The sequence below is a fragment of the Vombatus ursinus genome, unplaced genomic scaffold (assembly GCF_900497805.2).
Source record: "Vombatus ursinus unplaced genomic scaffold, bare-nosed wombat genome assembly UNPS02010284.1, whole genome shotgun sequence".
NCBI lineage: Eukaryota > Metazoa > Chordata > Mammalia > Diprotodontia > Vombatidae > Vombatus > Vombatus ursinus.
The window spans coordinates 18,268,355-18,283,264 of NW_020950062.1; the positions used below are offsets into that span (position 1 = coordinate 18,268,355).

Sequence of the window (14,910 nt, forward strand, 5' to 3'; positions counted from 1 at the left end):
TTCACAGAAATATCATACCTTCAATTTGTCCCAGCCTTTTAATGTGGCTGCACAACTCCTGGATGTAAAAATATTCTCTGTCTTTTCTTCCTTCTCTACATTTTACTATGAGATTGTATTTAACAACGGAAGGAAACAAATAGTTATTAAGTAGGCTCTATGTGCCAAGCACTGTGCTAAGTGATTTGCAAATATTATCTCATTTGATCTTCACAACCACCCTGGGAAGTAGGTGCTATTATTATTCCCACTTTAAAGCTGAGGAGACTGAGGCAGACAAAGGTTATGTGATGTACTCAGGGTTACACAGCTAGGATGTATCCAAGGATAGATTTGAATTCCTCTTCCAACCTTCAGACCCAATCCTCTATTTATTCTTGAACCTTTGTAAATTAATTACATGGGGAAAAAACCAAGAGACTAGATATAACTACCATGCCTGGGAAATGGACAGGAAACATGCCTAACTTTTTTTAATTAAAAAGAAAAACCTTTTACAATCTGTGAGGTCCTTCACCGGATTTAACCTCTTCTAAATGATGCAGTCGTATTCCCAGGGAACCTTAATTGCCAATGTGGGGAGACCAGTGAAGTTGGGGACTATGAAACATGGAGTAGAAGTCCATGTTGATAAATATTCACAAGAAAGGTAGGAACATTGATCCTGCCAGCTTCACCTAACTTTATTTGCAATCAAAGATAATCTCGGGAGCGAAGCTGACAGACTTTACACAGCTACAGTAGGTTGGAAACCCTGAAATGGGTTTTGGAGGCGAAGGCTCATAATCAAGAATTAAACTGGCTTTACATAGAATTTTAAAACCCCAGATCAGATAGTTGTCTGGGCATGTGGTCCCCAAATCAGTACCAGATAATGGGCAGTACAAAGAATAGATAATCTTAGCCTGGGAAAGTATGCTAGATTTTTGTTACCTTTCTCCACATGTGATGACTTCTGAATATGATGGTCTGACCTTGCCAGGGAGGTTTTCCAAGCAATAATTCTCAATAGACAGGAATAGAGACCTGAAGACCAGAAGATGGTAGGAGAGAGTGAGTCATCAATAACTAATCAGCAGAAATGCCCAACAGTAACAACATGAAAGAACAAAGATGCTGTCCAGTTGACAATGCAACTGTGACACTCAGCTAAAAGTGGAAGAGTAGAAAATTGTATGGTGACATCACCAGAGTATACTGAGAGCTCTGCAGTATGTTAGGTGAGAATTATTTTGTTCCATGGCCTCACAAGTTCCTTATGCATATATGTATAAGTGTCTTCTATGGTTACACAAAGTCTTTGATCATGGACCCTTCCCCATTGGTAGTATAATAATGGTTACCCTATTTGTGCATGGAGGGACCTTTTTTTGATGCAGTTTGTTTAAATATCTTTTGACAAATGTCTTTGAACCAATGTGGTCTCTGGCAGGCTGGTAAAATGAAACACATCAATGGTGACTGTTGAGCTATGGTTTTGAATTGGTGCCAGCCTACAGAATTAATGTTATTTAAAAAGAGGCATGTTTCCTGTCCAGATGCCAAGCATGACAGGTTCATCTTTTCTCCTATTTTTTTCCTCCATGTAATTCATAATCATCTGAGTGGAGCTGCTTCTGATCCAGTCCTCCTTTGTTAAACACAATCAAACAATCAAATAAAGCAATCAAACAATCAACAAGAATTTTCATAAGAATAGCTTGCATTTATATAGCACTTTAAGGTTTGCAAAGCACTTTACATATATTATCTCATTTGCTCCTTACAATATCCCATTTTATACAGAAAGAAACTTAGGCCCAGAAATATGCTCTGCTTGCCCAGCATCATACAGCTAGTAAGTGTTTAAGACAGAATATGAACTCAGGTCTTCTTCACACCAAGCCCCTAACTCTATCCACTGAGCCACCTAGCTGCCTGAAATAGGAGAGGGAATAGGTGGCCAGAAACCAAAAGTATCCAGAACTGTGTGTCTTATTCAGCTCATCTTGGTCTTATCTAACTCCCTAACTAGATGGACTACCCTGGAGATTGGAGGTTAAAAAAATTTGGCCTTGCATTCTACTAAGGTGATACATTATTCAGTCACGGAGCAGTGCTTTGGTCTAGACCAGGAGTGGGGAATCTATGTCCTCGAGACCACATGTGGCCCTCTAGTTCCTCAAGTGCAGCCCTTTGAATACAAACTTCGCTGCACTTGAGGAACTAGAGGGCCACATGTGGCCTCAAGGCCATAGGTTCCCCACTCCTGGTCTAGGGAGTCACCAGTACTGTAAGTAGAACCACAGAGAAGTAGCTTGTCATGCTCTTCTTAGTAGCAGTGCTAATATTGATTTGATTATTACTTCCTAAGTAAAAGATAGAAAAGATTGGGGAGTGTTTGTGTTGCTAATGTAGATGGAAAGATGATTAGTCTCTGGTTAGATGGGATGAAGCCTGTTCTGGAGTAGCTAGCTAGTACATTGAACTGAGGTTAGGACTAACTCTCAAATTCAGATCATCTCTACTCTAGATTGAGTCCCAAAGCTGAATGGGTTAATTTTCCCTGAGATGAGATTAGGAGTGTGGAAGTACAGTACCAGGTAACAAGTACTAAGGCTTTTAATTAGTTAGAACACTATGGGGGAAAGTCTCTGGGATATTTCCATCCTTAGTGCCATACTCCTGTCACCTAGATGACTGATGACTCACACTGGCCCCCCAGTTCCATGGGTTCCCAGATGTCTTGTCCTTTCTGTGCCTCATTTCTGACCTACTTGGAAAAACTGCAACCTCCATTCCATTGCTTCCAATCCATCACTAGTCTTCCCCAACAAATCAATTAGTTCTGTTAAATCCCAAGGTTTCACATGCTAATTGATTCTTGAGATCACCACTTTTAATCCTGAACATCTTGACCAACACTGCCTTCTCCTAGCCTGAAATAATACGAAGCCACAGAAATTCATCGATGTATTCAATTAACAGCAAGTTCCCCTGTCTTAATCTACCTTTAAATGTATTCAAGGATTATTACTAATTCAGAATCTCACAATGACAAATTTGGAGAGGGCCAAAGAGACAATTTAGACCAATCCATACTTGAGAAAGGAGTCCTTACTACATCCTTAAAAAGTCATTATTCAACCTTTGCTTGAAGACTACAGTTAATGTGAACCTTCCACTCCTCCCACCCCCACGGCTTCCTATCACATTTGTGGATAGCTATCATTTTTAGAAAGGTTTTCCTTATATCAAGAATAAATTTGTTCTTGGCAACTTCCACTGATTGTTCCTATTTCTATTTATTCAATTCACTTCAAGAAGAACAAGTTTAATCCCTTTTCCAAGTAACATCTCTTCATAGCCTTTAAGACAGCTATCATGTCCTCCACTTTTTTCTTCTTTTCTTCTCCAGGTTAAATACCCCAATGGCCCAATGACCCTGCATCATCCTAATCGCCCTTCTCAGCACTCTCTCCAAGTTATCAAAGTGCTTCTTAGAACCTGGTGCCCAGGAGCAGACACAGCACTCCAGATGACATTTGGCCAGAACTATGGCCCTTTCTGGGTGCACTTTAGGATTCCATTAGCTTTAGCCTGTCATGTTGCACTGGTAATTCATTTTAAGCTTACAATCCATTAAAATCCCTAGATATTTTTCTGAAAAACTATTATCTAGACCAGAACTTCACAGAATAAATCCCCTCAATAAAAGGACATGTTTTATCAAATTTGGACTCAGTCAAAAGGCCTCACTCAAGGACCTAGAAGTCCACATGTAGCCTTGAGGCCACAGGTTCTCCATCTCTGATCTAAACATATATTCCATAGCTTATACTATCAAAGTTGATTTTTTGACAGCCAATTTGACTGGATATTTATTATTAAATTTCATCTTATCAAATCAAATGATCACGAGACAGTATTTGTAAAAAGCTTAGCACAATGCACAGCACATAGTAGGTGCTTAATAAACACTTGTTCCCTTTCCTCTTCCCTTCCTTTTTTCCTTATATTACTAAGCCCAAGGTTCTAACCTGTTGAGATCTGGGGATAAATTCTTTGGGAGATCTCATTCTGTCATTCAATTCAATATAACATACATTTATCTAGTTCTTACTATGAGTAAGATACAAAAAGAAAGTATATGCTCTCAAGGAGCTTACATTTTACTGGAAGGATGAGATACACAAAAATAAGTAGATATGAAATAATGTCACTAATGATTCCACAACAGCAGCATAAATACTTGTTCCTGTCGATGGGGAATTAAGTCCGTTCTGCACATATTTTTTTCTTTTTTCTTCCACAGAAGCCAAGAGAGAATTTGAGATGTCATTGACAGTAGCAAAAGTTGCTGAAAAGTTACATAGACTGTGAATTTAGATAAAGTAATTAGATGTAGCAGTTAAGCGATTGTTGGTAACATTGTATAAAGCACTTTCAGTCTATGGGTGGAACAGGAAACCACATCACTAGAGGCTGAGAAGTGAGTGAGAAGTGAAGGAATGAAGTATTAAGTGTAGATAGATAATCCTTTCTCAGACAGTGGTTGTGAAAGGGAGAAGAGTTACATGATAATAGCCTAAGGAGAGGGGGTTCCTCTTCCTTACAGCCTAGAGGAAAGAAGAAAAGAATGGGAGAATGTATAGATGACTTTTGGGATGTAGTTTAGAGGATGAGAGAATTTATAATGAATAACCTTTTTGTCAATAAAGACTGACATGAAGTCCTTTACTGAGAGAATTCAACATACAGACAGGGTTTGAGGAAAGAAATGTTTGGAATAGCAGCCATGAAGAGTGAGATAGTCAAGTATTGAGTAATAACCAAAAAAAAAATTGCTATTCAAGAATGGGAAACCAGTTGAGATTAGATAACAAAAATTTGCATTGGAACTAATCTCCACAGTTACATACCGTTTTCCCACCAGCACATTAGTAGAAGAGAGAAAGCAAATGGTAAGGGTATTCAAAGGATGGAATTTTGTAGGGTGTGACAGAGATGAGAATAAGGGGGCAAGGTAGACGGTCAAGATAGAAAGGGAGTATACAGTTGAACTGGGCCCCACCTAAGAAGGAAGAAAATTGAAGCCAGAGGAATGGTGACTGAATATTGGAACAGCAGAGACACTGTAGGTCATGATAAAGACATAAAATAGTGCAGTACTCCCTCCAAGGCTACTTCCCCAATTGCCACTCAAATTGGTGGGTCAGGTCCCCAAAAGTGGCTAACTACATCCCTATTAAGGTTCTAAAGGTACCCCGAGGGGATGAATTTTCTACTACTTTTGCTCAGGAGCAAATGTGCTTCCCATTGATTATTAGTTAGACTTAATTAGCTTTTAGAAAGGATATGTGCAAAGCAAGTATAACCACAGCAATTGTTATAACAATCCCCACAAACTGGAGATACACTCTCCCTTTTCATACACAAGGTCCCTGGGCTCAAATTTGTGGGGAAATGGGGAGAAACACATGTATGGAACCATCAGACAAAGAGGTCACAGCTCATTTTCATCCTTCTTAGAGTCCACATGAAGTTCCCTTTAAGAGTCACTCTCTACCTACTTTTTTTTGGCAAGGCAATTGGGGTTAAATGACTTGCCCAGAATCACAAGGTAATGTATGTTATGTGTCTGAGGCCAGATTTGAACTCAGGTCCTCCTGACTTCAGGGCCAGTGCTCTATCCTAAGAGTCACTCTTTATTCTGTTCCAAGGATTGTACCTGTGTAGAGACCATAGCCTGTACTTCTCTATGTCCTAAAGGGTCATACTATATGAAGCTGCCATCACTGTGCCTAGTTTTTCTCTCAGTTCCCAACACAGATGCTGCCAGGAGGCAAAGTCCACTCTGAAGACATTGCTACCTACCAATAGGAACTGCAGTTCTTATAAACCTTTGAAAGTTATCACCTTCAGATGAGAATGAGGGGGAGGAAAGAAAGAAGTTATTGCCTTTTCCCCAGCCCTCCCACAAAAGAAATCCCTTTTTAGGAGTCCTTCACTACTAGATTTGACCATGTCTCCAAACTAGCTTTCTGGTTTTTCTGGTTGATAATGCAAATCACTGGCTGATTCTTTCATATTGCATCCTTAGTTAGGGCAGAGAGGAAGTGGGGAGTACTCTATCCTTTTTAAATTGATTAAGGACTTCTTCATATTCAGTTCACACTTTTGATTGGTTCAATCTAATAGGGTATTCTCTGGCATTTGGATGGAAACCCAATCTTACAAAAAGTGTAGAAGGAATAAGATGGAAAGGAAGGAGTAAGAAGCAAAGAAGGAAGAGGTTATTATGATCAGGGAAAGAAATTTTCAGAAATCTGGACCCAAGAGTATTGAATTTGAAGTTAGAAGACTTGGATTTAAATTCTAGCTCTACTTGCTATCTGTGTGACCTTGAGACAAAAGTCCCTGAACCTCAATTTCCTCATTTGAAAAATGTGGAAATTAGACTAGACAACCTCTAAGTTATCTTTCAGTTTTATGAGTGATGGTCAGCTCAATGCTATGACTATCTCTATGGGCTGACTAAAGTGGAGTGAAGATGTAGGTTTGGGAATTGGCTTTGATGAATTGGGAAGTAAGATAGTTCAAGGGAACACCAATATGAATACTGAATTCCTTGAAAAGGAAAAAATGAGCTGGTGAAATGTGACTCTGACAAGGCTCTGAACCATCAAAGACTAATGGAGTGAAGCTCAAAATCAGAGAGGTTGCTGAGTAGTGGTTACAAACGGATGGTCTAGAAGTAGCAGTGAGGAACAGGGACCATGCATATTCATCATCCTAGCCCAGTGTATCAGGGAGTAAAAGAGCAGGATCCAGTACTGGTAAAAGTACCTATGTATTCAGTGTCTCCCAGAGAAAGCCAGATACCTGTTAATGCAAGTATGTGTGTGTATTTAAATAAATAAATAAAATATATACACACACACATATACATGTGTGTATGTGTATAACCAAGTGAAAAAAATCCAGAATGTCACGTTGATGGAGAGGGCATGTTATTAACAAGAGAGTAATTCATTCCAGAGGATACAGTGGAATGGGAAGTCAAGGGAAGATATGGGCTATAGAACAGTAGTCATAGTTGACAGGGATGAGAGTGAGAAAGATGTAGCAAGGGGGAAAAGACATTTTTAGGGTTAAGGGGAGCAGTATCTAAGCATTTGGCCATCATAAGGTGGGGGAATAACCAAATGATCAGGATCCCTACCCTTCTGGGTATTGTGGTGACTAAGCAAGAAGTCTCTGATTGAGTAGTTATTTCCTACAAGGTTGTCAACATTTTGGTCCCAAAAATCAATGACTTAGGATTGGTGAGAATCAGATCTGGAACAAAAAATTCCATCATTCTTTTTTTATTTTATTTATTTTATTCTGAACTTAAGAAATAAAACAAGCATTTCCATAATATAGTAGAATAGGGGAAAAATAATTACACATGAAACTGCAAATCTACTATGTACAACTTGCTATTCCTTTTAAATATATAATAAAATTTTCATGCAATTTTATCTTTTTTTCTTTCCTCCCCTCCAGAAATGGCTACCATTAAACACAAATGTGTGTGTGTGTAAAATCATTTTATACCTACTTCTATTTATCTGATCTTTCTCTGGATGCAGATACCATCTTCCTTCATAGGTCCTTTGTAGTTAATTTGAATATTCAGAATCATCAAAATGACTTAATCTAGGGATGGAGAATAAATAATCCCTTAATAAAAGGATTTGTTCTGTGAAGTTTGGATTCAGTTGAAGGGCTGCACTTGAGAGCATAGAGGGCCACATGTGGCCTCAAGGCCTCAAGCTCCCCACCCTTGACTTAGTCTCTCAAAGTTGTTCTTAAAACAATATTGCTTTTACCATACACAACATTCTCTTCCCCCCCAATCTTCTAAAGGATGAAAAAGGCAAACAATCACTTCTCTTCTTTCAATACAGTGTACTCTATCGCCCTAAGAAGAGCTGTCCCTCTTCACTGGCAGTATTGTCCAATCAAGTATGAACTATCCCAATTCTCCCAATGAGAAATGCTATTAAAAACTGATCATCTACAAAGATGGAGAGCTACCTCTTAAAGATCAATCCATGATGGCAAAAAAAAAAAACATCCCTGCATAATAGATGAAAATGCTTACAGAATAAGGGGATCAGCACTTCTGAGTTGTTGCTGGAAGGACCGTTATAGTCATCTGTAAAGGTCATTCTTGATGCCATATTATAAGGACAACTCTAGTAACTATTACCCCAACCTATAATACCTTTTTCTAAGGTAGGATGAAAGGGAGAAAGAACATTATCAGCACTTATGTCCTTGCTATAATTTGTGAGAAAGATTCTCTTTGCTAAACTAAGTTCAAATATGAAGAATCAGGTGTGTGACCCTACAGGATTTATCATTCTCCTTTTACTTATACATTGATTTCTTGCTTCCCAACAGTACAAAGCCCTGGGTAAAAAAAGATAGACAAGGAAATATAAACACACCTCATAAGATGATTTCCTGACTGCCTTCCATAGGAAGTTGCCAGTCAAGTCCACATATCACAACACTGTAGGATGTGGGAAAGCAAACCCCAATTCACCACAGCCAACCACTGCAAAATCATTTGAATTTCACCTACTGTGTATTTTCCTACTTTCTAATACACCCTACTATGATTCCTGAAGACTGACCTTTTGCTCACTCAATCCTCTGCAATCTGGCTTCTCTACCACTCCATTGAAATTGTGCTCTTGAAAATCCCACCGGGGCAGCGAGGCGGCACAGTGGATAGAGCTCCAGCCTTAGAGCCAGGAGAACCTGAGCTCAAATCTGACCTCAGACAAATAATACTTAAGTAGCTGTGTGACCCTGGGCAAGTCACTTAACCCTGATTGCCTCACAAAACACACACACACACACACACACACACACAATTTAGCATTTACCTTTGATTCTGCTCTCTCTCATACCTCTTAAGCCCACATACTATACCACCTTGGGAGATGAGAAATAAAATCCCCATTCATCACAATATAGCTATAGCAAGCTCATCTGAGCCTCGCCAGCTATCTACTTTGCTATTTTCTTCCACATCATATCATGCTTCCTGAAAAGAATGGGCATATTAACAAGTCCTGTGGATTCCACCTGTATAACATCTCTTTTTTTTCTTTTTTTTTCTGAAACTTAAATACACCAAACTTAAATACACAAAAGAAAAATAATCATATTATAAACTTAAATACAAAATAAAAAAGGCATGTCATGTGCACAGCAAAATATATAGACAATTCAAAATATATAGCAATAAATTTCCTCCACCCCCCAAGGCTACAATTAAGCACAGATATATTTATATATATACATAGATACATAGATACACATATACATATATATACATACATATATGCATACATACATATATAGACATATACTTTCCCTAACAAATTCTACTTGTACAACACATCTTTTGCATTCATCTACACATCTCTGCTCCCACTACTATCACCCTAGTAAGGTTCTTATGTTCACTCACCTGTACTATTGCAATAGATTTCATAAAAGTCTTTCTGACTGGATGTCCTTCCTTCTCCAAACCATCCTTCACATTGCAACCAGATCTAACATTCTTATACATAAATCTAGTTATTTTGTGTATTTTCTAGTGTTGTGGGCATGCAGCAAGAGAAGAAGACACTTCTCCCCCTCATACATGGAAGATTCCTGGGGCATTTAGATAAAAAGAGAGCTGCTTCCATGTAACAGGAGACTTCGATGGACCAGGGTATTAGGCAGACAAAGAAAAAAGCTGTTGGAAGACAGTGATTTCTCCCATTAAGGACCTGAAAAATAGCCTACACACTTGTATGAACCTAGCCCTCTGACAGAGCTAGGATCTCTGACTCCAAAGCCCATGCTTTTTCCACTGTACCCTGCTGTCCCTCTTTTAACACATGAAGAAACCGAGACACAGGGAGGTTAAGTGATTTGCCCAAGGCAGTAAAGAGCAGAACTTGAATTAAAACCCCAGTTCTCTGATTCCCAAGAACATGTCTTTTAAAATGCCCTTTCTACTAATTCATCCTGCCACTCCATGGCACAGTTTACTTTCCAGTTTTATCTCATTCTTCCCCCTTCCATATATTCTGTGCTCCAGCCACATAAAACTTTGTGCTCTCCTCTCATGCACTTTTTCTCCTTTATTTGAGATAGTCTATATAGTCTAAAAAGTTCTCTATCCCTCCCCCCTCCACTAGTTGAATATCTATGCCCCCTTTAAAGCCCAATTCAAATACAGTGCCATCTCTTCCAAGAGTCCTTCCTTATCCTCTCAGTCTTAGTAGCTTCAATCCCCTCTTGTATCTCTGCCTGTTTGCACCTCTCATACATTTATATATTGTCTTTTGTAATAGCTACTATAGCTATTTCTAGCTGTAGCTCCAAAGGAATAGAGAATGTATCTTATCTAAACTTTTTACCACAACCACTATCATCCTTAAAACTCTGCAAAGAGTTGGTGATTAATATATATTTGTTGCAATGACTGGCAAAAGATGAACACTTATGAAGAGCCTGGTCAGAAAATAGAAAAAAAAAATGCGATCTACTACAAAGAAAAAAAAACCTGGCATGGCTTAGATTGCAATACTTTTCATGTCGATGATGTAAACCCTGTCAGCTGATCTGTGCTGCTGTGCCAACAGGAGGTTAAATACGGAGACAGTACATACATACACACACACACTCTCACACACACACACACACACACAGAGCCAGTGTTTCATCAGGGCTGAGAGACTCCAGGAAGAGACTCCAGCACAAGCAGGTAAGATTTGATGGGGAAATACTTGTGCTTGGGTGGGGCCGGGAGGAAGGAGGAAGAGCAAGGATACATTTAAGTTTTATAATGCGCAGGTCTTATATTCGTTTTGCTGTACATTTTACATTCTTTCTTCTAGAAAGTCAGGGTTCTGGGGGTATTTTATCAATAACAGCCTTTCCTTACTCAATTGGCTTCAAGATGCCTTCAAACTGTACCTCTCAGAGGTATTGCAAGGCTCAAATAAAATACTGAATATGAAAAAGTGCTATGTACATACATATAAGCGATGTGATATTAAAATTGATTGACTGACAGACTGACTGCTATCTATAAATGCAAATCGACAGATGATCCTGGACCTGGAGCTGCATTGTATTTGTCACATCTAAGTCCCAAGATTCTATATCCCCTAAACCTTCCCAGGATTTGGTTTTAGCTATTTTTTGGCTAAATTTGGCAAAATTTAAGGGAGCTATTCTTCTGCAGCAGCTGATCTTTTGTATTTCCTAAAATGAGAAATTACTCTGGCTTAAATATAATTCTTAAAATTATAACCTGTACTGTAAAAACAGCCATTGCAGTCAGAAAGATTCTAGGCAAGACTCTTAAAGACATGGAAAAGATGAATCTAATGTTTGATATTGGATTATATACTTTTTTATGGTTATAGTTCTAATAATTGTTAACATTTTATCTAGTGACATAAGGAATACTTGAATGATTATAAAGACCAAAAAGCTATTATCATTTGTCCAATTTGCATTTTAGGAAAAGATAGGTTCCCAAACTAGAGCACTAAGAAGCCTCTGACTACTGAATCATGTCCCTTTTCCTTGGCAGGGTTGCTATGGTGACAAGCCCGCTGCTGCAAAGCCTCTCTGATGCCTGCACTTCTGCAGTAAAAGCTTCCACTGAACACATGTTATTTGCTAGGCACACACGCCCCATCGCCAAATAGAAAGGCATATTTGATTCATTTTCAAAATGGAAATTAAGCATGTGTGCTTTACCATACCAGTAGTCTTCTTCCTTCTTGGACTTTTTTACATTTTGGGGACTTACTTTATTTAACCTCTGGGGAAATTTCATATTTCCTTTTGCAGTTTGTTTTAAAACTCTCCAAATAGTCAAAATAATTGTAGTATCTCTCTCATTGATTATTAGAATTGGGAGGGACCTTAGAGATCATTTAGTCTATTCTATTCTCTGCCCTGACACCATTCTCTCCATTTCACAGATATATAAACTGAGAATATTCTGATTAAGTGGAAAGAACACTATCTCTAGGGTCTGACAATTTGGATTTGAATCCTGTCGGCATGACCTTGGGCAAATCACTGTATGTAGATGACCTCTAAGGTCCCTTACAACCCTAAATCTAATATCCCATTACTATTGTTGTTATTTTTTAACTCCAGTTCCCTAGCAACTCCCAACGTCAGATGCTAAGTTTGCTATTCCTCAAACATGTTTATGTCACTGTGCTCACAAACTCCATCTTGGACTCTTCCCAAATATATAGTAATTAGCTCCAGGCTTGGGAGGGACACTGTTGTATATATAGTAGATAGAGTCAGTTTTGGAAGGAAGGAAATCAGAATTTATTAAGTGTTTATTATGTGCCAGGAACTGTGCTAAGCACTTTACAAAAACTATTTTATCCTCACAGTGACCTTGGGAGATAGGTGTTATTATTATCCCTATTTTGCAGTGGAGAAAACTGACATAGAAGTTAAATGATTTGCCCAAAGTCACAGAGTTAGTAAGTTTCTGAGGATGGATTTGAACTCAGATCTTCTTACCTTCAAGTTGAGCATTCTATTCACTGTGCCACTTAGCTGTTTCTTACCTTAGAGTCAGGAAGCTTCTAGTTATGCCTTTACAGCAGTCTAGGAACTATCTAGGACTACAAGTTAGAGATGAGTTGTTATCTGCATTGATGATGAAATTGTAGTAAAAAAATGTCTACAGGTTTTCATTTTTTGAAATACTGAATTATAGGATTCATGATGGGCCACCACTTTTCTTAAATCATTTTCTAAGATAGCATTGTTATATCAAGTATATATTATACCAATAACAAAAATCCCAGACCACATTCAAGTCATAGATTTAGATTTCAAAAATAATTTAGAGATTATCTAATCCAATGCCCTCTTTTTACAGGTGAGCAATGAGGTCACAAAAGTAACTTGCCCAAGGTCACTCAGGTATACATGTATGTGTGACAGAACCAAGATTTTAAATCTACGGCGGAAAAGGTGCTAATTTGGAATTAGAAGACCTGGGTTTGAATCCAAGCTCTGTCTATATTTGTGTGACCTTGTACAAGTTTCTACTTCTCAGGGCCTCAGTTTCCTATTCCATAAAATAAGGAGATTGGATAGAAAATCTCTAAAATCCTTTCCAGCTCTAAATCCTTGTTCCTATTGTCAAAATCCATTCTGCTTCTCCTTAACCATGCTTGCATCAGGAAACCCAAATAAATGGGACAGTAGAGACACATTGTTGAGAGTTAGTAGGAAGAGATTGGACAGGGCAGTTCTTTTTCATTAGCTCCTCTCCCTTTTCTCTATCTGTTTCTCCCACAACAAATCTAACATCCTAGATGATTACTCTCAGAATTGAAATTGGGAAGAAACATAATTATTCCTGGAAAACACAGAAAGAATGCAATGCTTCCATGGACAGCAGGAAAGAAGTTAAAGACCAGATAGCATGTCTCTGTCCACCATCTATCACTCACTAAAGTCACCTGAAACTCCCAAACCATACACCAAAACAAGTATAACCAAGCCCATCCATAAAAAATAATTATTATTATAATTCAGGAGTTTGGTAAGAGTGATACATTTGACACCTCTCACCTGCACACACCTAGCTACACACACACACACACACACACACACCTCGTTCCACTGTCATGTCTGGAAAAAAATTCGTTATTAACAAAATTCCACCACAACCAAACCATTAAATGGTCTCCAGGACCTCATTCAGTATTTCATACCTCTCTTGTTGTTCATTTAGCTGACCTCAAGGCATCAGCTTGGAAAGGAAAATTACAACTTTTTAACCTTACCTCTACTTTACCACGTTTTAAAAATAAATGTTTAAACCAAAGCGCCTGGACTACAGTTTGACAGTTTATATTGATGTAGAAGAGAACACCTGGGCCTTGCCCCGGGTGATGTGGAGCTGAAGAGTTGAGTGGAAAAAGCCACCTAACCTGCCCCTTCATCAGCCCTGTTTTCTCATCCTTAGAAACTACTAGCACTTTTTCAGGAGACAATGCCAAGGAACCAAGAGCCACTTGGTTCAAAAGGGATTCGTGGGGATAGGAGAACTGAGATGTTGTCAAGCTTGCGGCATAGATTTGGGTGGGACCAGGCTTTGGACAAGGAGAAAGATTCCTGCACCTCTCTTGGATGAAGAGATCATCCAAAGTGGATAAACAGTAAAAGTAGGGGGCGGGGGAGTAAGAAAAAAGGAGAGAAGAGGGACGAGACTGGGTAAAAGATAGAAGAGGGGAGGGAAGAGAAAGGGGAAGGGGCAGAGGAGGCAGAGTACAGTGTGGAGGGAGAGAGAACTGAGAAATTTAGTCTCTCTACGTTGCAACTAGAAGTGTTGCTGCAGCATTTATCTGCCTCTCCTACTCTCACCCATCTTTCTCCCTCTCCCCCCAAAAGAAGTACTGAGAGACGGGAGCGAGTGAGAATAACACCTCTTCTTAAGAGCTATTCCTCTCCATCACACCTCCCATCTTAAATTCGACACCGACTCCAGAGGGAGAGATGCAGCCCTGGTAGCCTGGTGGTGCCAAGTCCCCCAGTCTGGCAGCTGCGCTAGGCGGAGGAGCCGAAAAAGTTCCCTAGCTCTGGAAGCCGCTTTCCCGAGGAGCGCCGAGCTCCCTCCCAAGGTGGGGAAGAGGCTGCACGCTGCCCTGGGCGGGCGCTGCTGGGTCCTGGTCCCTAGGCGGCCGCGGTGACGGCAGCTGCAGCTGTGGCTCGGGAGGAGCCGCGGTGCCTACGGTGGGTGACGGTGGCGGCCTCAGCAGTGGCAGTGGAGGCACCACGTGTCCGAGCCGGGGCGGGCTGGCGGGGGTGGGA

At 39.6% G+C, this 14,910-nt stretch overlaps 1 protein-coding gene across 2 annotated transcripts in view; it reads left to right on the forward strand.

The window, feature by feature from the left end:
• The first annotated feature begins 10,728 nt into the window (after positions 1-10,728).
• Positions 10,729-14,910, forward strand: part of SYBU (syntabulin) — a 102,202-nt gene continuing 98,020 nt past the window's right edge. Inside the window, exon 1 of one of the 2 annotated variants that reach the window (XM_027854036.1) lies at positions 10,729-10,804. The gene's annotated coding sequence lies outside the window, so the exon portion shown is untranslated. Of the gene's footprint in view, positions 10,805-14,614; positions 14,721-14,910 lie in introns of those variants that run through there. The other variant, XM_027854037.1, reaches the window with a different exon arrangement.